The sequence below is a fragment of the Pogoniulus pusillus genome, chromosome 7 (genome assembly GCF_015220805.1).
Source record: "Pogoniulus pusillus isolate bPogPus1 chromosome 7, bPogPus1.pri, whole genome shotgun sequence".
NCBI lineage: Eukaryota > Metazoa > Chordata > Aves > Piciformes > Lybiidae > Pogoniulus > Pogoniulus pusillus.
In genome coordinates, this window is record NC_087270.1 from 16,843,509 (window position 1) to 16,865,071 (window position 21,563).

Genomic DNA, 21,563 nt, shown 5'->3' on the forward strand with positions numbered 1-21,563 from the left:
ACTCCAACTCTCGATGACCCTGGGACCCTTAAAGTTTAACAGAACAGTGAACTTATTACAATATACCCCGTTCATTTAATGCGTAACAGAAACACACATTTTGATAAGACATGTTGAGTATTCACAATAAATCCCAGATCACCTTCAACCCAGCTACTTAAAGCTCATTAAGGATAGCAATTGAAAAAAAGAAACCCTGAGAGAGTCACTCTGCCCCATTCCTAACCATGCAATTCCGCTGCTAAAAGCAACTAAATTACTGCCCCTCTATCCTCTTCCAACAGATCAGTTGCATTACTTGTAAATTCCTCCAGCTACACGGTATGAAACCGAGGACATCACAAATACATTCACTTTACACCTGCCATGGCAATAAGCCGATTTTTCCCCCTGGCTACTTTACACACGTGCGCCCGCGCATGAGGCTAAATAAGACGGCTTCACAAACATCTCCCCAACACCTTGGAGCATTCGTTTTCGCTACGGCCGCACCCGAAATAACTCACACCCACCCAAAGCAGAGGCCTTGCCCTGCTCCCGCCGCAAAGCCACGGCCGCGCTGCTCCCGCGATGGCCAGATCCCCAGCCCACGGACAAATGGAGGGTGCGAAAACCACTCAGGGGCAAGAATGTACGACAGCGGCGGCACTCCGGACCGATAGCGGGCGGGCCGGGGCCCTGCGGAGCGCGGCGGGCCCGCGGCGGCGCAGCCCCTCCCTCCGCTCCCTCCCTCCGCTCTATACAGGGCCCCCACGTGATCCAGGCGGACGTTTCAATACTGCTGCACAGACATACAAAAATATTTCTGGAAACTTCCACTCCTAATAATTTACAGATTATGTCCCTAGTTTTGCCCGTACCCGATCCAAACCCTTCCAAATCGTTCAGCCTTCCTAGCAGCGAAAGGCAGGCCTCCGCCGTACGCCTCAACAACGGCTTCCCGGCGCTTCTGCCGTCTTTCCCGTGGCACCAGCATCCACGGTAAGCTATGCGCTCCCCGCAGACGCTCTGCCAGGCCTAGGATGCTTGTATCTCACACTTGATTTTCAAACGCCCTCCCTCCTCAGGGTTTCCCCTCGCAGCCCATTACGCCTCCCATTCCACAGTGAAGACTTTGGGCCCTCCACACGAAGGGCCATACCCTCCCACTCCCCCACACCCTCTCCCGCCATCTCCCCACATACCTCCCTCCCCCACCTTCACCGCGTTACTCATGGCAACGACACCCCTCGCCTTCTCCCCACAGCCTCAGTACTTACCTAGTTGTTTCTTACAGCCTTCTCCTTCAAAAGCAGGGGCGGGTGAACGAAGTTTCTAGCCACACGCCGAAAAAAAGAAAAATTAAATAAACACGACTAAAAAAAAACCACTCACGCTCGCCAAAAAAAATTTCCAACAAAAAAAACCTAACACGGAGTGGTGGTGAGGGTAAAGACGAACGTAACCTCCTTAGCGCTGTGTACGTGGTACGAGCGTTATTCCTCTCCTCCCCACACTACCACCTAGCCAGCGTGCCCTGGCCTGACTGCACCAGACGCCCACAAGCAGCCTGCGCCCCCCCGCCGGACGCTCCGCTCGGTGCCTTCACCTCTGCCTAGGCCGCCCGCCGCCGGGCGCACAACAGACGGGGCGCGCTTCTCTCCTCTCGTGCGGGGCGAGAAAAAGGAGGTTGGCGCAGAGCTCCGGTCTGTCAAGGCCCCGGGTAGGAGAAAAAGGAGAACGTCTACCTTGCTCGCGACCCTAGGCTGGGTCTTCGGCTCGGCGAGCCCGCGGTTCGCTTTCCCACGTCGCTGGCTGCCCAGGCCCGGGCCCGCGCGGCTCAGTCTCTCGCTACTCCTGTTGCTGCCGCCCTCCCCTAGGCCTGGCCAGCATTCAGTTCTTCCCCATTCCCACCCCCCCCCCAGCTAGCACTAAACTTTGCCCCCTCAGCTGCAGCGGCGGTTTCCTCTACAGGCTTCCCTACGAACAGGTCGCATGAACCGCAGCGAACGCAGCAGTGGTAGCAGGGACTGAGCGCGGCGCGTCTCCCCCTCCTAATGCCACAGACTCGGAACCGGCTCAAACCGGTTCAGACTGGGAGATTCCATCTCGGTTTAGTTTTCAGCCCATGGCGCCGCGGAGCGTTTGGAAACCTCGGGCCTCCGCCCAGTCGCCGTTCCCATTGGTTCCGAGCCATGCTGCCGCGCAAGCGGCCTCCATTTTTATTGGGCAGAAGGTCTGCCGATTATCTGCGCCTCTCGAAGGGGCGGAGGGGAGAGCGGCTGCCGCGGGGGGGGGAATAAGATAGAAAGGATCCGCCCCCCTCTCCAACGGCGTTGTGCGCTGGGGGGGGGGGGGGGGGGCGGGGGCGGGGGCGGGAGCGGGAGCGGGCCGCTTCTGGCCGATAGGCTGAGCTGAACCGTCACTCCAAAGCGGAGCTGCCTGGAGCTCGCAAACCGCGGGAGCTAGGGCTGCCGTGCCCTGGTTGGTGGCTGGGTTTGTGTGACGCGTGTGTCTGAGCGCGGCTTTTCGGGCTGCTGAGGGGAGCGAGCGGGGGAGGGGCAGTGCCAACTCGTGGGTAGGTGGCGGTCGTTGGAAGCCGCGGCTCGTGCCTGAGCGGGAATGGGACAAAGGGGGCCTCAGCCCACTGGGGAGGCTTCGCCCCAAGTCCCGTTACAGTTGAGGTGTTGCTTCCGTGGGAGTGCCGCACTGAGTTGAGGGAGTACTGTCTGAGAGAACGGTTTAGGGCTGTATGGCAATGGTGAGCCTTATCTTACAGGACTCCTGGGTTCTGGGGCGGTCTGTGACACATATGGGAGCCCTGGGATGTAGTCTTGATTGGGGTCCTAGGGCAGCTGGGTGATTAAGTGTTCAGCTTGTAGGCAGACGGGGTAGTAGTGAGCAGATTGGGTAATAGTGAGCGATGGGTGCTGGCCTACCCTTTACCTAAGTTTCCTCTAACAAGGCCTGTGCAGTTTGAAAGAAGGGGCAGTGTGTGTGTGTGATGTTCTCCACGAGTCATGGGGTATCTAGCTTGGAGCAGCGTCTGTGTACAGCCTTTCACTGGTTTTTTCCAAGGTGTGGTTCAGGCAAGGCTCATTTGCCCACACACAAGAGAAATCTTGAACTCGGTAAGGAATGCTTGTCTACCTGATATGGACAGAGGTGATCTCAGGGCAAAGAGTGGCTTTTCAGTGTGGTGCAGATTCAGCGGGGTATGGTTGCATGTTTCATCCCTGCCTGAACGAGCAGAAGAATGTGTTTACCAACTTTCATACGGAAAAACTGATGCAGTGAAGGTACTTGGTACCTGTGTATGTATTTCTTTACAACCCTATCTCCTTATCTGAAAAAAAATCCAAAAATCAAACACCCAGCCATATAAAACTTATGAAAGCCTTCATTTCCAAAATGAGGATGATGTGAAGTATTTAAATGTCCTTCTAGGAAAGAACTTTGTTGTTTTTATCACCTAATCTGAAGCAAAATTTCCCCTTTGATTTTTTTGAATAGCAATACATTATTAGTTGAACTTGTTACCAAATTGATACTCTTGATGGTATCCAAATAGGAATAGCACCATACTGTTTGTGTTTTGCTTGAGACTTCACAAAGACATCCTTTCAGAAATGCTGACTTGATTACAAAACCAGTCTCTTTACATTGTCTACAGTCTGAAATTCTAAGTCTTTACAGTTGTATTCGGTCAGTTTCTCAAATACTTTTGCAGCACTTCAGGGAGTTTGGGTTTTTTGTTTGCTTTTTGTTTAGGGGACGTGTGTGGTTTTGTTTGCTTTCAAAATGGAAACCCAGCAAAGATCTGAAAGTACTAATAGTGGTCTTCTGAAAAATGTTTAAGTTGTCCTTACAAGTCCTGTGAACTACTCAGGACTACTGAGTGGGATATGTATAGATTAATTTTTTATACCACTACTTTCTTGCACTGCAACTCTCAACCACCCATAAAATAAAACAGCAATTATGAGCTTGTAAGATAAGCTTAGCAAAACCAAGCCTTTTGATTCCTGACTGTTGTGTTAGTTAAAATACAAGTTACAAAAAGGAATTGGAAAATGCAGAAAGCAGCGTCTATGCTTCTATATCAATGCATATAATTTCTTTATCAGTTAGGGTTTTAAGTGATCTGCCCTGGTAGTTATCAGAGCATGTGAAATACAAACTTCTCAAGTTCTGTTTGTTTTTTTCCTTTTGGTTGAACTTGCTGCAGTAAGTTCTCCATGGCTTTGTTAAAAATCTGTTGCAGAACTGAATAGAGTATGTATATAAAGAAATACTTGGCCATATCATGCTTGGGGTAATGGTGGGCAGGGTGAGGGGAGAATAAAACTACCTGGAAAAAGGCTTTAGGATCATTCTGTAAGACATGAATGCAAACCAAGTGTTCAGTAACATCAGAGTTATTCTTCCAAGCTGCCTTGATCTTCCTTATGTTCTTTTACTTTTTGTTAGCCTGTAATTTTTTTTGTTTGGGTTTGTTTGGTGGGTTTGGGTGTTTTTTATGGTTGCCATTTGGAGGATTTTTTTTGTTGTTTTTGTTAGCAAAAGCATTTTTTATTTAAGGTGAGAGATAATTACATCAACAGTTTAACGAGTTTTGTCTAGTTATTTTATACATAGAAGCATAGAATTATGGAATCAACCAGGTTGGAAGAGGCCTCCATGATCATCCAGTCCAACCTATCCCCCAGCCCTATCCAGTCAACTAGACCATGGCACTAAGTGCCTCATCCAGTCTTTTCTTGAAGACCTCCAGGGACGGTGCCTCCTCTACCTCCCTGGGCAGCCCATTCCAATGCCAGTCACTCTCTCTGGGAAGAACTTCCTCCTAACATCCAGCCTATACCTACCCCAGCACGACTTGAGACTGTGTCCCCTTGTTCTGTTGCTGGTTGCCTGGCAGAAGAGACCAAGTGCCACCTCGCTATAACCTCCCTTCAAGTAGTTGTAGACAGCAATGAGGCCACCCCTGAGCCTCCTCCCAGATAAACAACCCCAGCTCCCTCAGCCTCTCCTCACAGGGTTTGTGTTCCAGGCCTTTCACCAGCTTCATTGCCCTTCTCTGGACACGTTCCAGCACCTCAACATCTCTCTTGAATTGAGGAGCCCAGAACTGGACACAGTACTCAAGGTGTGGCCTGACCAGTGCTGAGTACAGGGGAAGAATAACCTCCCTTGTCCTACTGGCCACACTGTTCCTGATGCAGGCCAGGATGCCATTGGCTCTCTTGGCCACCTGGGCACACTGCTGGCTCATGTTCAGCCTACTATCTATCAGTACCCCCAGGTTCCTTTCTTCCTGGCTGCTCTCCAGCCACTCAGTCCCCAGCCTGTAGCGCTGCTTGGGATTGTTGTGGCCAAAGTGCCAAACCCTGCACTTTGCCTTGTTAAATGTCATCCCGTTGGCCTCTGTCCACCCATCCAGCCTGTCAAGGTCCCTCTGCAGGGCTCTCCTACCTTCCAACAGATCAACACCTTCTTCTAGCTTGGTGTCATCTGCAAACTTACTGATGCTGGACTCAATCCCCTCATCCAGATCATCAGTAAAGATGTTGAAGAGGACTGGGCCCAGCACTGATCCTTGGGGAACACCACTAGTGACTTGCTGCCAATAGGATGTGGCACCATTCACCACCACTCTCTGGGCCTGGCCCTACATCCAGTTCTTGATTCATATCAGAGTGAATCTGTCCAAGCCACAAGCTGCCAGCTTTGACAGGAGCTTGTTGTGGCATATGGTGTCAAAGGCTTTGCTGAAGTCCAGGTAGACTACACCCACAGCCTTCCCCACATTCACCAGGCAGGTAACCTGATCATAAAAGGAGATCAGGTTGGTGAGACAGGACCTGCCCTTCCTAAACCCATGCTGGCTGGGCCTGATCCCTTGGCCATCCTGTAGGTGCTCTGTGATGGCACTCAAGATGACCTGTTCCATCACCTTGCCTGGCACTGAGGTCAGGCTCACAGGTCTATAGTTTTCTGGCTCTTCTTTATGACCCTTCTTGTGGATGGGTATCACAATGGCCAGCTTCCAGTCTTCGGGGACCCCTCCAGTGAGCCAGGACTGCTGATAAATGATGGAGAGTGGCTTGGCCAGCTCAGCTGCCAGCTCTCTCAGAACTCTAGGATGGATCCCATCTGGTCCCATGGACTTGTGAGGATCCAAATGTCTCAGCAGGTCCCTTACTTCTTCCTCATGGATTAGAGGGGGACTATACTGGTCCCTGACTCCATCCACCACTTCAGGAGTCCAGCTGTCCTGGGGACAACCTGTCCCACTATTGAAGATTGAGGCAAAGAAGGTGTTAAGCACCTCTGCCTTTTCCTCATCCTTTGTCACTATGTTCCCCTCTCCATCTAATAAGGACTGGAGGTTGTCCTTGGCCCTTCTCTTGCCATTCATATATTTAAAGAAACATTTTTTATTTTCCTTGACAGCTGTGGCCAGCCTGAGCTCCAAATGGGCTTTTGCCTCTCTATTTTTTCCTCTACAAGACCTAGCAACTTCATTGAACTTTTCCTGGGACACCTCCCCTCTTTTCCAAAGGTGATACACTCTCTTTTTAATCTTCAATTCCTTCAGCAGCTCCCTGCCCATCCAGTCTGGCTGCCTCCCTCGTCAGCTCATCTTCCAGCATAATGGCACAGCTGCTGCTGTGCCTTCAGGAGTTCTTTCTTGAAGTAGGTCCAACCTTCCTGGACCCCTTTGTTTTCAAGGGCTTTTTCCCAAGGAACTTTCTGAGTTAGTTCCTTAAATAGGCTGAAATCTGCCCTTCGGAAGTCCAGTGTGGAGGTTCTGTTGGTGCCCCTCCTGGTTTCTCCTGTTGAAGTTTTATCAGAGAGCATGGGTAACCTTACTGGAACAACTTATTCTCTACAATTTTTGTATATAATATTTTGACTGCTTGCTGAGAAAGTCTTAAAGCTTACCTCTAAATAAAGCTTCATGCTTCTTTAAAAACAATCAGCTCCTACAAAAGGATATAAGGCCTTGTAGATTCATGTGGGAAGTGACTCTTTTGACTAGGAGTCCATTAACAGGTTTTTTATATATTCATGCTGTGAGCTTGCTCCATTATGTTAAATAAGCTAAACTACTAGCTCTACAATACTATGTGAAATCCTGGCATTGCAAAGTATATGCAGTAGTCCAGAACTTAACTGAAAAATTACTTTTCAGAAGGCTATCTTATTCCAGTACATATGTTTCTTTAGCTCAGGCTGCTTTTGAGATCACAGTTTAAAAAAAAATTCATTTTACATCATTAACACTAGATATTGAGTAATGATGTGATGTATTTCCTGCTTGAATGGGCACAGCTTAGAAACATCAAGCTCCTTTTTGTTTCAGACAACTAGCTTCAGTGTAGCATGTCTTACTGAGTGCTGTAGGACACGGAGCATGGTCATACAGAAAATATCAACTAAGATAAATAAAGATCACTACTACATTGTTGTGAAGTTTGTGTCCTAGCAGAAACAAAGTGGACAATCTTAGACTGTTTTTTTCTACTAAGTCACAAAAAATATATTTAGTTGTTTAATTTTTAAATATTTCTTTTAGCTTTCTATCTTTACATGTAGTTTGTAGTGATCATGAAACTACTGGATCATGGTCCAAACCTGCATTTTTCCTATATATATATATTTAATTATTATTTTTAATCTGTTCATTCTGTGAAAGGTAACAATTTAAGGTCCATCTTCTACAGTTACTACCAGAAGATTTCTAGTAATATGCAAGGTTTGCAATTGCATTGCAGGTTTTAGAAGTGCTGTGGACGTTCCAATTTCTCAATCTTCAGTTTGTGAGCTTGTGTTTTGTCATTGAGTTCCATACAATTCTGAAGTAGTTAGGGAAATCACACTTGTAACCAATACATATTTATATTTTGTCTGGAGCTGGGAAGATGCAAGGCCATGTGATGCAATATTAGATCCTATCTGATACATCACTGGAAAAATTGCCATGCCACCAGGATAGTTGCAGGTCATCTGGAGAATTGAGGGACAGAAAAAAATGTGATCAGTAGTTATGTTTTATCTGAGCTTGCCTTAGCTTGAGCAGGTGTTTGTAGAAGTTTTGTGACCCATGCTTATATATCTGTGTAGTAAGCAAGTTCACAAATTGTGAGTTGTGCTCTTTATGAATGGAAACTAACTTTGATATTTTTCTTACAAGCAACAACTGTCTTAAAACAGTCACACCAAAAGGGCTGCTTGCTGGGCTGGAGGTTTTTTGTGGGGTTTGGTTGATTGGGGGGGGGGGGGGGGTTGTGCTCTTTTGTTGTTTTTTGGTGTGGGTTTTTTTTTCTTTCGTAAGTCAAATCTCTTGGGAAATTTTCTGCAGCATTTGACTGCACTCACTTTTTTTATCGTTAATAAAAGTAGCTGCATCTTGTAACATCTGTCATGATGGTAATAGTGTGTTGTTTAACTCTCCTTGTTTATCATGTTCTAGTGGATCTGCTTGTGTAAGAATTAAGAAACCTGTAGTTTCCACAGTGTGACTTAGAATTGAAGGTAGTGTTGTAGCCAAGGGGATTGAATTTTAAAGTGCTTCAAACAGAACCAATCGACGTAGCCAGCTGTTGATGGGTTAAAATGAGGTTAACTGTAGCTGTTGTACTTAAACAGTATCTCTATGTGTGTTTTGATGTTCTAGCTAGCCTGGTGTTAAAAACAAATTGATGTAAGAGACTAAAAAGTGAGATTCTTTAACTCCTTGGCTTGTGCAGAACATTTACTTCTGCTTATTTTCTTTTTTTATTTATTTATTTTATTTGGGCCTTGTGCAAGTGAAAGCAGTTTAAATCCTTGAAATTGGCTTGTTAACTGACTGTTAACTGTTTCTGTTTAAGAGAAGAGCAGAAAAGTTTTATCATATTTTCACCAGGTGTTTGTAATGCTCCTGAGTGACATGGTCTTAAGTTGCACCAGCAACAAACACAACAGCTAAATCCTGTTCTTGGCTAGGAAGTTCCTGTTTTTTCTGTAGTAGGAGGCAGTGTCACTGTCTGTGCTTATCTCAAATAATGTACTTTAATATTTTTTCAAAATTGGCCTTCTATCTTTATGCAAGCTGTGGCTGAACATGCTGTAGCATGAGAAAAATGGAATATTTCTCTCTAATGAGCAAGGTGAAGGGTAGTTTAGAAACTGAGCAGTCATGTAAAAAGCAGCTGTTTTAACAGGATGGGCATGTTTGGATCTCAACTTCTCTGCCACACATGTTGTTAGCTGTTGTAAGTTTATGCTTGCTGTTTTGTGCCACTGTTTTGTCTGTCAGCTTCTTTATTAAATGTTCAATCTCATAGTTAGGCCTTGCTGAAATAAATAAGACCATTTGCTTGAGTTTCAGGTCAGCAGTGTCCTGGTACTGATAAAAGCTAATGGCATACTAAGTTTTATCAACAGGAGCATAAGCAGTAGATCAAGATAAAGGATTATTCCATTGCTACTTGTCACTCATTAGCTACATTTGAAATGCTGTGCCTGGTTTCTGGTCCATCAGCACAAGAAAACTGTGTGAGGACAGGTGTCAAAATGGAAGAGATGCTGAAGGAGCTGGGCTGCTTCAGCTTGAAGAAGAGAAGAGTGAGGGGAATCCTGTTAGGAGCCCTCAGTGCCTGTGTTGAGCTTACAAGAAACACTGAGCATTACTGAGTACATGGTAGTACAACTAGAGCCAGTAGGCCTAAACAGATGTATTCTCGCTACTGGAGATGAGTAGGCTGGGTTTTTACCATGGGGATACTTAAGCACAACAAAGATATTAGCATCTTGGTCTGAATTCAGTGTTGATCCTACCTTGAGTAGAAGGTCACATCCTGTCTGTGGGGTTTGGAAAAACTTGGAGGGTGTTTATTAGTGTATATAAGTCTTCAGAAATCATTTTGTATGTGAAAATGTTGCTTATTTCAAGTCTGTTTGAATGCAGTTTAGTTCCTAGCATATCCACATTATTTTCTTCATTTGACAGACATTACTAATGTTTATTTTAACACCGTTAAGAGTGCTTTGTGGCCTATGAAAGGCATGCTGAAATAATTAGCTGTCTTGTACATATATTGTTGAGCCATATTGAAGGAGTGTTTACAGATCTACTGTACTCATCTTCCACAATAATTCAAACCTCTGTTACTTTGTCACCTCTGAAAATTTGGTGCATTGAACTGGTGTGTGTGTAGGGTTTTGGGTTTTTTAAGCATATATGTGTGTATGCCAGTATCACTGATACTGCACGTTGAGCACATGAAGAAAAATTACAGATTGGAATTGGAAATAAGATTATTTAGCTTTAGCTTTCCTTTGCAAAAACAAAACTGAAATATGTGGAATAATCCCATGTACTTTTTTTTTTTTTTTTTAACTGTTGAATGCTTTTTTGGTCCTTTAAGTTTTCTGTTAGCCAGTCTTCTTTAGCTACAGTTGACTTGGTCTCCTGAAGCTTTTTGAAAGGAGAGTGGTGTGCCCCTAGGAAAGCTGATGTTCTGAAAGTGAGAAGTCATACAAGTGAGAGAGAAACAGCAAATTAGTGTCACAATTTCTTTACAGAGTGAAGCAGGGTTAGTAAACAAAGACCGGAGAAGGGAGAAAAATGCAGCTAAGAAAAGTAAAGTGAAAGAAAGGAGAAGGCTGAGGTGTTGAGTGACACTGAAGTGAAAAGAATGAGGCATTCAGAGGAAGTTGCCAGCTGTAACTTTCCAAGAATGTCTGAGCAATACGCAGCTAACACTATGTTAATGTCATGAGTATCATTATGAACAACTTCAGCTACTTCATTCTTCAGAAAAAGTCCCTTTCTAAAATAATTCTTTTGGTGGGGAGTGTACTGACTGGAGTTTTTACCTTACCATGCAGTGTCCATTGCAAAAGTGCTCTCCTGAAAGCAGGAAAGGAAGCCTTGTAGCTCCCACTTGATCATGTAGCTATCCACTTTAGTTGTCGCATTAATATGATAGGACTAATAAATGTTTGGCTAATGAAAGGACTCTAGAAAACTTGTTATGTCCTTACACTCTCACTTCCTGTAATTGTAGAAATTACAGAACTAATACTGCCAAAGTCTCCCTCTTCTTGCTGAGCATCTGTTGTTGTTCCTAATAGTTTTATGTTTTTTCTTCTAAATTACTTCCCCCCCCCCCCCCAATTCTTACTGAATACAGCAAGACCAATGAGGTGTTAGGAAGCCGGCATTTCTTTATTTCTATGCCAGACATTTAGAGGATCACTTTGGTACAGTACATTTTGGAGAATGTATGCTTACAACTTACATATAATCACTATTTTTCTAAGAAGTGATTAGGGTGTTCATGTTAGTTAATTGAATTAGTTACATATGTGAATCTCCTGTATGCATGCCCATTCCATACTGTGGGGATTCTCTGGTGGTCACCTGGGACATGCATTCTCTTCTTCCCTATGGCCTGTAGCTGAAGTTCTTTGTGCATGCTTTCCTAGGTTGTGATACAGTTGATGAGACTGACTGCAGAGTCAATCTAAACCAGTTTGCTGCTCTTCTTTCTCAAGCCCACAGTTATGATTTCTTATTGTTTACATAGTTAATGATTTTTAGTTTACACAATAGATACATTCTTTGAGAATTACCCATTCCTAAATGTTCCAAAGTTAGTACGGTATCACAATCGCATTTGACTGTATTGTCTATTTGGGCAAGGTAATTTTGCATTTGATTTATTCTCATATGGAAGAAATCACTTTGTCTGTGTTGATGAACATCCTAGATCAGTTATTTCAAAGAGGCTGTATTAAGAGTATTAAAAGCATTTGCTGGGTGCTCAAGCACTGAGTAGGAAGAAATAACACAACATAATCTAAAAATCTTGGAAACAGGAAATTGAGTGTAACTGAGTGGAGAGGAAAAATATAAGCCATTGGGTTCTTAGGGGGGAAAAATGAGAAATTCTGTACAAGGTAGAACTTGGAAAACTCTAATAGCTGAGGGAGAAAGTGAAGACCAAAGTAGATAGATCTTTGCTCAGTAACAGGGCAGAGATGGTGTAATTAGAAAGGGTCTGTGGGCATCAGTTTGAACAGAAACAGGGTAGTGACTGCCTTAAAGTAGTTTCGAGACCACTCCAGATATTGCAGATAAGCCTGGGTATATAATTATCAGTACGTTGGAAACAGATGGGCTCATTTTTGTGGTGATAAGTAATTAACAATTAGGAAAAAATACTAAAGGTATGAAGTATGTAAAACATGGCTGAGGAAAAAAATAGGTGGGAACAAATTAATTAATAAATTTGCAAAAGCTATGATCTGTAAATGCTAATGCTGACAATTTTAAGATCATTTGAATAGCTGTAAGTAAGGATTAGTCATCATACTGACAAGTGTAAAAAGTTTTCACAATATGTATAAATCCATGAAAACTACATTCTAAGAAGGAACCAAGCAAAATAATGTGGGGAAAAAACAATTATGTATTACAAAGTATAAATTCTCCTTTTGCGGTCCTTTAACTGTGTGATCTTTATGGTATTTCCTGATAATGGAATTTTTTGCTAGAAACATCTTGCTTGCCACGTGAATTATGCTTGCTTGCTCTCTGAATAGTGCTGATGCCTGAGTGTGGTCAGGAGGCAAAGGGAAAAAATAAGAAGCTTTCCTCTTTGTTCCAGTCAAATTATTCAAAGAAGGGAATTTACAGTATCTTTACTGAAAAAGTTTTAAATGGAACTGAACATGTAAACATGTGAACAATGAGAGAGAGATATATAATGTGGAGGGAATGTTTCAGTGTAGTAATACTCAGTAACCAAAGAGAACTCTTTAGATAAACTAAGTTCTTCAAGAACTGCCAAACTGTAATAAACATTTCCAAATTTTAAATAAAGCTCTATGAATAATTGGGATATCTGCAGACACGAACCATACTAGAAAACTGGTGTAAGTCTGAGGTGTATGTCTCAGAACAGAGGTGTTGTGCAAACAGTGAGTGATACAAGGCCATGTTAATTGAATCCTGCAAGGAGGTAAACTCAGAGTTCAGTGAACCAGTTATGATAAGGTTTGAAACATTCACTATTTCTAAAAGTAAGAAGGGTTGGCTTATCTGGTGTTGATATTATTTCTTAGCCTTGTTTTGGTCTAACCTGCTGAACCTTTTCAATCACCTACAGGATTACAAAAAGATATTTAGCGGGGTTTGTGTTCTAAAGTAAGAAATGAACTGTACCTGTGGTTTGGGAATCTGAGGTGGAATAGTCCATAATGTTCAGCGCTCTAAATATCATTGCCAAATATCGATTCCACCAATAAACTTTTCCCAATAATGAATCCAACATCTTTTTCTGCATAATTGTCTGTTACTTAAATCCACTTTCTTTTTAAAGTGGAAATGTTAATATTTAATTGTGATAATGTATTGATATTACCAGCTCTTGCATAGTTTTTGTAACTTTTGAGACTATTTTCTCTCTAATAAGTGAAATTGAATTGTAGTTTAGGAATAAATGTACTGAAGCTGATTGTCTTTGGTAAATTCTTGGTATTTATTAGAATGAGAAAGCTTTATGTCCTCTGTGATTTCAGTGGGTATATAGATCTGCTGGACTTTGGGAACTTTACAGTGCTTTACAACTTTTATGTTGTTATTTTTTTTTTCAATGCTTAATTACTTCATAACAATGATTTTTGTCTGTCTACATTAACATTTTTTTTCCAGTTATCTTTATTGTTTCGGTTTCACTATATATATCTTTTGGTATTTAATCTGACTTAAACTTCCCAGTGAGGAAGGCATATCTGGAAAAAAGAAAAATCTATCCACAGATAACAGTAGCACCCCTTCTGTAACTGGGATTGTGGATGCAAGGATATAAATGTGGTAGAGGATAATTGGTAGGTTTTATGGCTACAAAATTCATAAACATCAGTATAAAATACAGGTTGTACTTCCTTGTGAGATGGCTATATAACTTTGATTTATCTCAGTCTAGTCATAACGTAGGATCGTTTCTGATCCTAAATTCTGAACTACCGTGGGGCAGGTCCATATGTTTTTAATTCATTGTCTTTACCTTCTATACCATCATACCGTGACGATCAGGTCACTTTCCCAGTTCTGTGTTAAGTAGCATATAGCACTAAAATTTCTTCCACAAATGATGAGCACCTGACTGTAATTCCAAAACAAGCTTCTTTAAATTTTGGAATTCAATGAACATTTTCTTACGTCAGAAAGAGGGACAGGTAGAAAGGGAAAGGAATACAAGCTGAATCGCTACTTAGGCTGTACTCAGAGAGGTGATACTAAGAAACGATTTGTAGGAAACTGCATCTTTCTGTTTCAGGCAAATAACACTGTTTTGACATAAACACTCTAACATTTTTCCCAAGTTTTTCTGAAGATGACCTTATAGATTTTCAAGTAAATCTACTATTAATGATTAATGTATAAGCAATCTTGATTCAATTTGTTAAGGCTTTTGATTTTTTTTTTCCCCAGGTTTTCTCCGTGAACTTGATTTAGAGAGGCTTTTTCTGTGGTAAGCTTTATTCTATTCACTCATGTCTTTTCAGTCTACCATAAATCAATGTTCAGCCTTTGGCAAGCTATGTTTTCAAATGCAGGGTTTTTTTCTGTCATAAGTGTGACTAAACTTAATCTTTGATCATGCTTCTTTCTGAATGCCCTATGTGGACTGTGAAGGGAACATTAAGACTGAAAAAGAAAAAAGGCAGCATTTATCCTTGAGAGTTCTTTTTTTACTTTGTGAGAATTCTCTGGACAGCTGCTTTTTTTAAGGCAGCATCCCTGTAATCTCTGTTTTATGTGTCTGGGTACTAATAGGCAATTAATTTTTGAGGCAGCATAGAATGAGAAATTTGGCATCCAGACTAGAAAAGACACAACAAAATCCTACTCCAAAGCAAATGGCAGTATTGTGTGTCCAAACCTGTTGGAAACTTAATGCTTGATACGAACAGATGTCAGTTTCTCTGTCAGTGCACAATTACATGGTAGACCAGACTCTCCCATTGTCTGTGGTGATATCTTATGACTAGGTACATCTCTACAAGAAGCAAAATATATAAATTTTGAAAAGCTAAAGCTTTCCATTGATTTAGAGTGGTCTGTCAGCAAGGGATAGTTCAAGTCCTCCTCTGAAGGAGCTAAAGAGAAGGAGATACTGTGTAAGCCTTGTGCTTTAGCACACTGTAGCAGAAGCCACCATGCATTCCATTTGTGACAGAGGTCACTGCACTTCCAAGGGGCATGTCAGTGACACCTTCAATGTCAAAAGTTAACTACAATTCTCCCTGTAAGAAAACATTGTGTCAAAATAACTGCAGTTACTGCCCAAAATGTGAGGAGAGGATGGTGCTAGGAGGCATAGCTGGGCAACTCTTACATGTTGATGGACAGGCCTTTTATAATTTCTTCTTTCCTTGTGGACTGCAGGCTAGATGGCTGGATGTGTTTCCTTACTGGGGAATTAGATTTCAATCATTTTGGAAATGCAGGTCTTAGGATCTTCTAGCACAGAGAAAATTGATAATTGGAAGCATGTGTTCTCTTGTAAGTGTTCAGTGAACTGTCTGGGTCAGAATGAAAGCCTATATTAACACTGTGAGTGTTTTGCAGATGCAAACCTCATGTGCCTTTACTCATTTAAACCTCATTACAAACTTAGCTGAAAATTTTGTGTGTTCACAGGGTATCGAGTTTGATTCTGGTTTTCCCCTACCTGAACTTTATATGTAGATTATTTTTTCTGGCTGAACTGTTTCACAAGTTATTTCCTTCTAAAAGGGAACTAAAATAGTGGCATTTGTAACTCCAGCTATAGGAAAGAAATATGATTTAGCAAAGTGCCATCTAACAGCAATTAGCCTTAAACCCAGATCTCTCCAAAACACCCTAGACTGTAGATGGAAAAGGACTTTGGATGCTAAATTTTAGTTGTAGGTCACTTATTGAACTGCAAGCTACAAAATTGAAAAAAAAATCAAGGATAGTGTACATGAAACAAAATTAATTTTCATCTGCTAATTCTTTCACCCTTGCTTTATTTAAAATTGCTATATTTAAAGTTGTGAGGAGATAGAAAATTATTTCATATTCTTGTTGGGTTGCAACATTTTAAATGGTTGTAGCAGAGTAATACATTTCCATGCTGCCTTTTTGTTGGTTTGAGGTTTTGTTTGTGAGGCTTTGTTTTGGTTTTGTTTGGTTGTGTTTTGGTTGTGGGGTTCTTTGAGTTTGTTTTTTGGGTTTGTTTTTTGAGGGGTTGGTCAGGGGTTTCTTTTAGTGTTTTATTTGGGAGGTGTGTGGTATTTATTTATTGTTTTTTATTTTTCTGCTAAATATTTTCTATGAATTTGAGACATTCTTCCATAAAAATCTGTGGTTAAAAAGTAAAGACACCAACTCCTCTTACAGTGGAGATGTACATCCTAGCTTAATTTTTTAACCTCATGAAAATAATTAGCATATAATGTCACAATTTTTAAATGACAACATTATATGAGATTCTTAAATGGGAGAAGGACATTCTGCATGTGATACTCAATATATTGCTCAAGTATGATCAATAACCATTAGCAGGACTCCACTAACAACACTGACCACTAAGAATTGTTATCCATTTCAACTGTAAAACAGTACAGAGAACTAATCCAGAAGGTTCTGTTATTTAGGGCAAAAGCAAAAAAAATAAAAGTACTTAGCAGAAACCACATCTAAACCAACCTTATTTTTAAAACAAAAATATAGTATGTCTTGTAAGCCTGACTATCTCTTGCCTAGTTGAGAGGAACAGTGAAAAACACTTTTTCAGTATATAGAGAAATAATCGAGGACATGAATGAAACATTTCCTTAACATTATTTGTTACCCTTAATTTCTCAGGTGGTAGGAAACAGGAAACATTCTGCTTATAGGAGTAGATAGTGACAATGGGAATAGTACTTCAGAATTTTTCAATGGTAACTAGCAGAATGTGCTGTTTTGATGTGGCTCTTTTCAGTCCAATAGTTTGATGAATTGGTGACTACAAGTTTTATTTATGTTGGTTTGGGATGATCACTTTATCATTGGGAGTAGTGATTTATTGCCAAATCCTGTTTCTCCTTGCTTGAGAAGTTCTACTACTTCCTTATGCACAGGAAGAAGTATAAGAAAAGGAGTTCTACCTATAGATAATTGTTTGACACAATCTAAAATATATTTAATGGCTTTAGCTTTTCCAGACTGAAAAATCAACTTGGAAAGCAAACCAAGGATAGAGGAATTCATGGTTTGTTTGGTTTTTTTTGAAGCCACACATTGTCCTCTTATTCAGAGCAGATTTTTTTCTAACAAACAAATTCTATGAGAGTCTGGTTTCCAAAGTTATGTAATAAAAATAATTGGCAAATCTATTATCATAGTCTAGACTGCACACAGAAGGGGAAGTCAAGAGAAATAAGAGATTTTCTCATGGAAATAGATAATGTTTCTACTTCATTTTGTTTCAGCTATTTTAAATAGCTGAAATGTTTCAACTATCTTAAACAATTATGATAATCTATAAGCTTTCAGAGTAGCTTTATTGTTTTATTTGGTAAAAAAATGGATACAGTAAATTGTTGTAGAAGACAATGTGCTGTTGTTAGCCCCCACTCTGGTCGGTTAGTGATAAGAGCTCATGAAAGGCCTGTTATTTTATAAATGGTCCAGAGGCAAAACGTTTCCTCTCTTCGATATGTATGCTGCATGTATATAAGATAGTTGGTAACAGAAACACAAACCAAGCTGTCTACTTTAGCTGGAATAAAATTATTTTGTTGTTTGGGATCCTGAACGTAACAGATTTTCAAACTGGGAAACGGCCATCTCCTAGTCTGATGCTGTGTTGCCTATAGTGGGGATTGGGTAACAGCTTTACAAAAGGGGCCTGAAGCATTTGAATTTTCCCAGCCTGACACCATGTCTTCCTCTACCTCCTGACACCAAGTGGAATAAGGTGTGTATGAGGCTATGCCTGCAAAATCAGGTGAGAAATTTCTTTGAAGAACTGTTCAGCATGTACTACAGCAGTAATTTATGAAGCAAGGACCACTGTAGATACAAAACGTGTCTCAAGGGTGTTAACAATTTGTTCATATGTGCTGGTATTTGGGTCATAAGTTTGATGAAAGGGGAGAACATAACCCACAAATTTTGAGAATTGAAGCTGTGAAATGTTACAGTAGCAGGGTCATCCTTTGTGACTTCTGGTAATTAGATAAAATTGACTGCTTAATGAGGCCATAGTTCCACATATGCTTTAAGCTGGCACTGAAATCTAACCTGACAAAAGTGATTAGTTTTAACTTGAGTATGGATCACTGTGGCTGTAGAAAATTTTTACTAGTAGGGATAGGTATGTAGCTAGGATTAAATGGAAAAAAGAAGGGTGACAGAACTTGTAACAGCAGTAGAGGTTTGCAATTACTTAACTGTATATAAAAGCATAGTTTGGAAATACAAAAAAACCCAAGCAAACAGCTATGTGGTAAATAAGACAAATAAATGTATGCTCCTGATGTTCAGTCTTTTTACAGTAATCAAATGCTTCAATTAACAAAGCTCATTAGGATCTTCTGCTATATGAGAATGTATAGGTTAGATGGGGACATTCCCAGGTCAACAGCTGTCCAACCAGCCAGTAATGTCACTTCCTGCTTCATACAGAGTGAATTGTATGTCTGAAATAGGATGCAATCTAACTCCCCTCAAAAGTATACAACTGCATAGCCAAGTTACATATGTATATAACTAAGTAATTTCATATCTACGGAGACATTTTCAATTAAAAAAAAAACAACCTTAAGAATAAGAAACCAAAGTTAAAATCCTTTGACTTAACTTTTTTCTATGATGTATTGCCCAAGATATTAAAATTTGGGGAATGCTGTTTAAAAATTCATTGGTAAATGAAAATTATTAGCAGCCTGGATTGATGGCATTGAGATTAGTCTGTGTAGGTAAATATTGCTGTTGTATGTGACAGCTGTATAACTGATACAAAGAGCAGTCATGGAGTGCTATTTTTTGCATAGTCCACAAGAGGTTACTAGAACTGCAATGGCACAGAGCAAGGCAATAGGAAACAGTTCTTGTGTATGGAATATAAAATTGATCTCAAGGGCTTTGAGGGAAACTTCATTACTTGAAAATGTTAATACACTAGAAACTATACTAACTCCTGTACAGAACTGACCCCTTTAATTTTCCTTTATTTTTAGTCAAATGGATCTTTTTCTGTCATTCCACCAGACTTGTAGATAGAGTATAAAGTTGGCATTTTAATTATTTATTTCAGTAGGAGGAAGGAACAGCAAGAACAATGAAGAAGTTCTTAATTGTTACATTACTTACTGTCTAAGGTGAGGTTTGCAGAAAATCAGTTTTCCAGTAGCTGGATGAGGTTTGTGACACTGACACATTCTGGGTGCAACCCAGTGATCATCAGAAATGTGATGACTGTTAGACATGAGTGGTGATAAGGCAGCCTGGAGGTCAGGAATGCAGGAAGTCCACTCAAGTCAGGCAAACTGAGCACAGATCTGTCCAACTTACCTGTGCATTTTGGAAAAGGACTAGGGACTTCAATCAGATCTTAGATGGGATGTGGGCGAAGGTCTTGGACAGGGCTGTTTAGGGCCATTAAGACCTACTGATGCAGTCAAATAGACTGAACTCTTCTGAGTAGCTTTCATTAGAAGAGTTGTTTCTTTGTGTTGAGAATGAGGAGACACCTTTTTTCCTTCTGGATTAAGCTTTAGCCACTTTTGTTTTCACCTCACCAGAGCTCCCTTTACAGACAGATTAAATAGTGTCAAATGCTGCTCTCATTAAGAACACCTGAACAATATATTCTTTGTCTAAGGTTTACACTTCCTGTTAATTGAGGTTAATTGTAGCTTTGCCATAGCTACTCACAAGAGGAAAAGGAAGTATTTTTACCACTTAGATATAATTTTTATTCATTTTTCACTGACTCCATGTACCACCAGTTCCAGGACCTAGTAGTTCACAGCATAGTGCACTCTCACAGCCAAAGGCAGATGCTATGTCCCCAAATTTACCAAGACAGAAGATAATATAGGAAATAAATTGCAGCATCCCCACAAAGTGAGAGTTGAGAGGTACATGGACTTTGTGCTCATACATGCAGAGGAATATTTTTTGCCTGAAACTGTGGAGTCAAACATATTAGCTGAAAGACCTTTGTCACAACAGGTGAGATGGTAGTCTTGCAAGGCATTCAAAATTAGCATATTTGAGAGAAGGTGACAAGGTTTTTTTCTGCTTTGGATTGTTGGTTTGTTATTTGTAAGGGATTTCCCCCCCCCTTTTGCAGACTGTAGTGAGCATTTATCAATTGGGTATTTAATTTTGTATTTATGCTTATTGTTCAGAGGCAATAAATTGTCTCTGTGGCAAGAGTTGATAAAGTACTTAAGTATGGCATTCGTTTCCCTTCCTTGACTAGAGGAAAAACTATGGAATTTGTAGTCACTCTTTGAATAGTAATCCCTGACCCAGAGGAGCCAATTTCAACAACAATAAATGATGTGTCTTTTGTCCCTTCAGAAAATTGAGGACCCTTGAAACTTGCTGCTGACCAGTCTGAAAACTCAATATGCCTGCTATTTCTGTTACAATCTTGGGAGAAACAACCCTTAAATAGTCTTGTCAGAGGCCCATAGCCATGTAGTCATCTAAAGTAGCTTTCTTTTTAACTAACTCACCGTTCTAATGCAGTTCACATTTCCTTTGTTAACAGAGATTTTTACTGCAGTTTTGGGAGGATAGTATTTACATTGTACTGGAAGAAAAGTTTCCACCAAATGTTTGTAGCATTTCTGTAGCTTGGAGTTTATAAGGAAATAACCAATACTAAGTGTTTTGTTGTTCAGCTGGGGTAACTCTGTCTACTCCATCTTGTATTTAAAAAGCATGTGACTGTAATCATCATTATTCTGTTTGTCAGCTAGTACTTTGTGCTTTTCATCTCAGCAATACTCATTGTCAAAGGGCAATTCCACTTGTTGATCCTTCTCCAGTATCCTGCTGAGGTAGTCTTTTTTGCCTGTTTCTGATCCAGCACTTTACTTTAGAGATCATGGGATTTGAACTTTGCTTTGAACATATCTTTTCTCATTTCTATCCATGTATTGTTTAAAAATTAAAAAAGAGAGTTTATGGAGCCTCACCTACAAATCTACCATTAGATTACTACTGATGCAAAATGACAAACTGCTCTTTGAAGTTCATTGCTTGAATACTAATGTTAAGTATGTTTGGTTTACAGTTCAGAAGGGTCTTGTCCTGTGAAAGTCCAAGACCATCCTGTAAATTTGGGCTTGTCATTGCAGTGTGTGTTTAGCAAAGGCATTATTGTATCTATAGCGTTTAAGGAGAAGTCTACTGAATTTCATTTTCTCAAAAGTTGAAGGGAGATTAGATTAGGCAAGAATTAATCTGGTCCTAATAGAATAAGATCAGCTGTCCCACCTGAACTAACATTGATACTATCAGAGCTGAAAAAACAGTTTCCCAACAG

At 40.9% G+C, this 21,563-nt stretch overlaps 1 protein-coding gene and 1 long non-coding RNA gene across 3 annotated transcripts in view; one reads left to right on the forward strand and one right to left on the reverse strand.

The window, feature by feature from the left end:
• Positions 1–2,145, reverse strand: part of XPO1 (exportin 1) — a 46,163-nt gene extending 44,018 nt beyond the window's left edge. The window contains exons 1-2 of one of the 2 annotated variants that reach the window (XM_064146090.1): positions 1,728–2,145; positions 1,260–1,314 (exon numbers count right to left, since the gene is read on the reverse strand). The gene's annotated coding sequence lies outside the window, so the exon portion shown is untranslated. Of the gene's footprint in view, positions 1–512; positions 533–1,259; positions 1,315–1,727 lie in introns of those variants that run through there. The other variant, XM_064146091.1, reaches the window with a different exon arrangement.
• LOC135176766 (uncharacterized) lies at positions 340–21,198 on the forward strand. The gene is made up of 3 exons (XR_010302814.1): positions 340–981; positions 14,474–14,513; positions 20,591–21,198. It is a non-coding gene; the product is annotated as an uncharacterized LOC135176766 (long non-coding RNA).
• Positions 21,199–21,563: the final 365 nt, after the last annotated feature.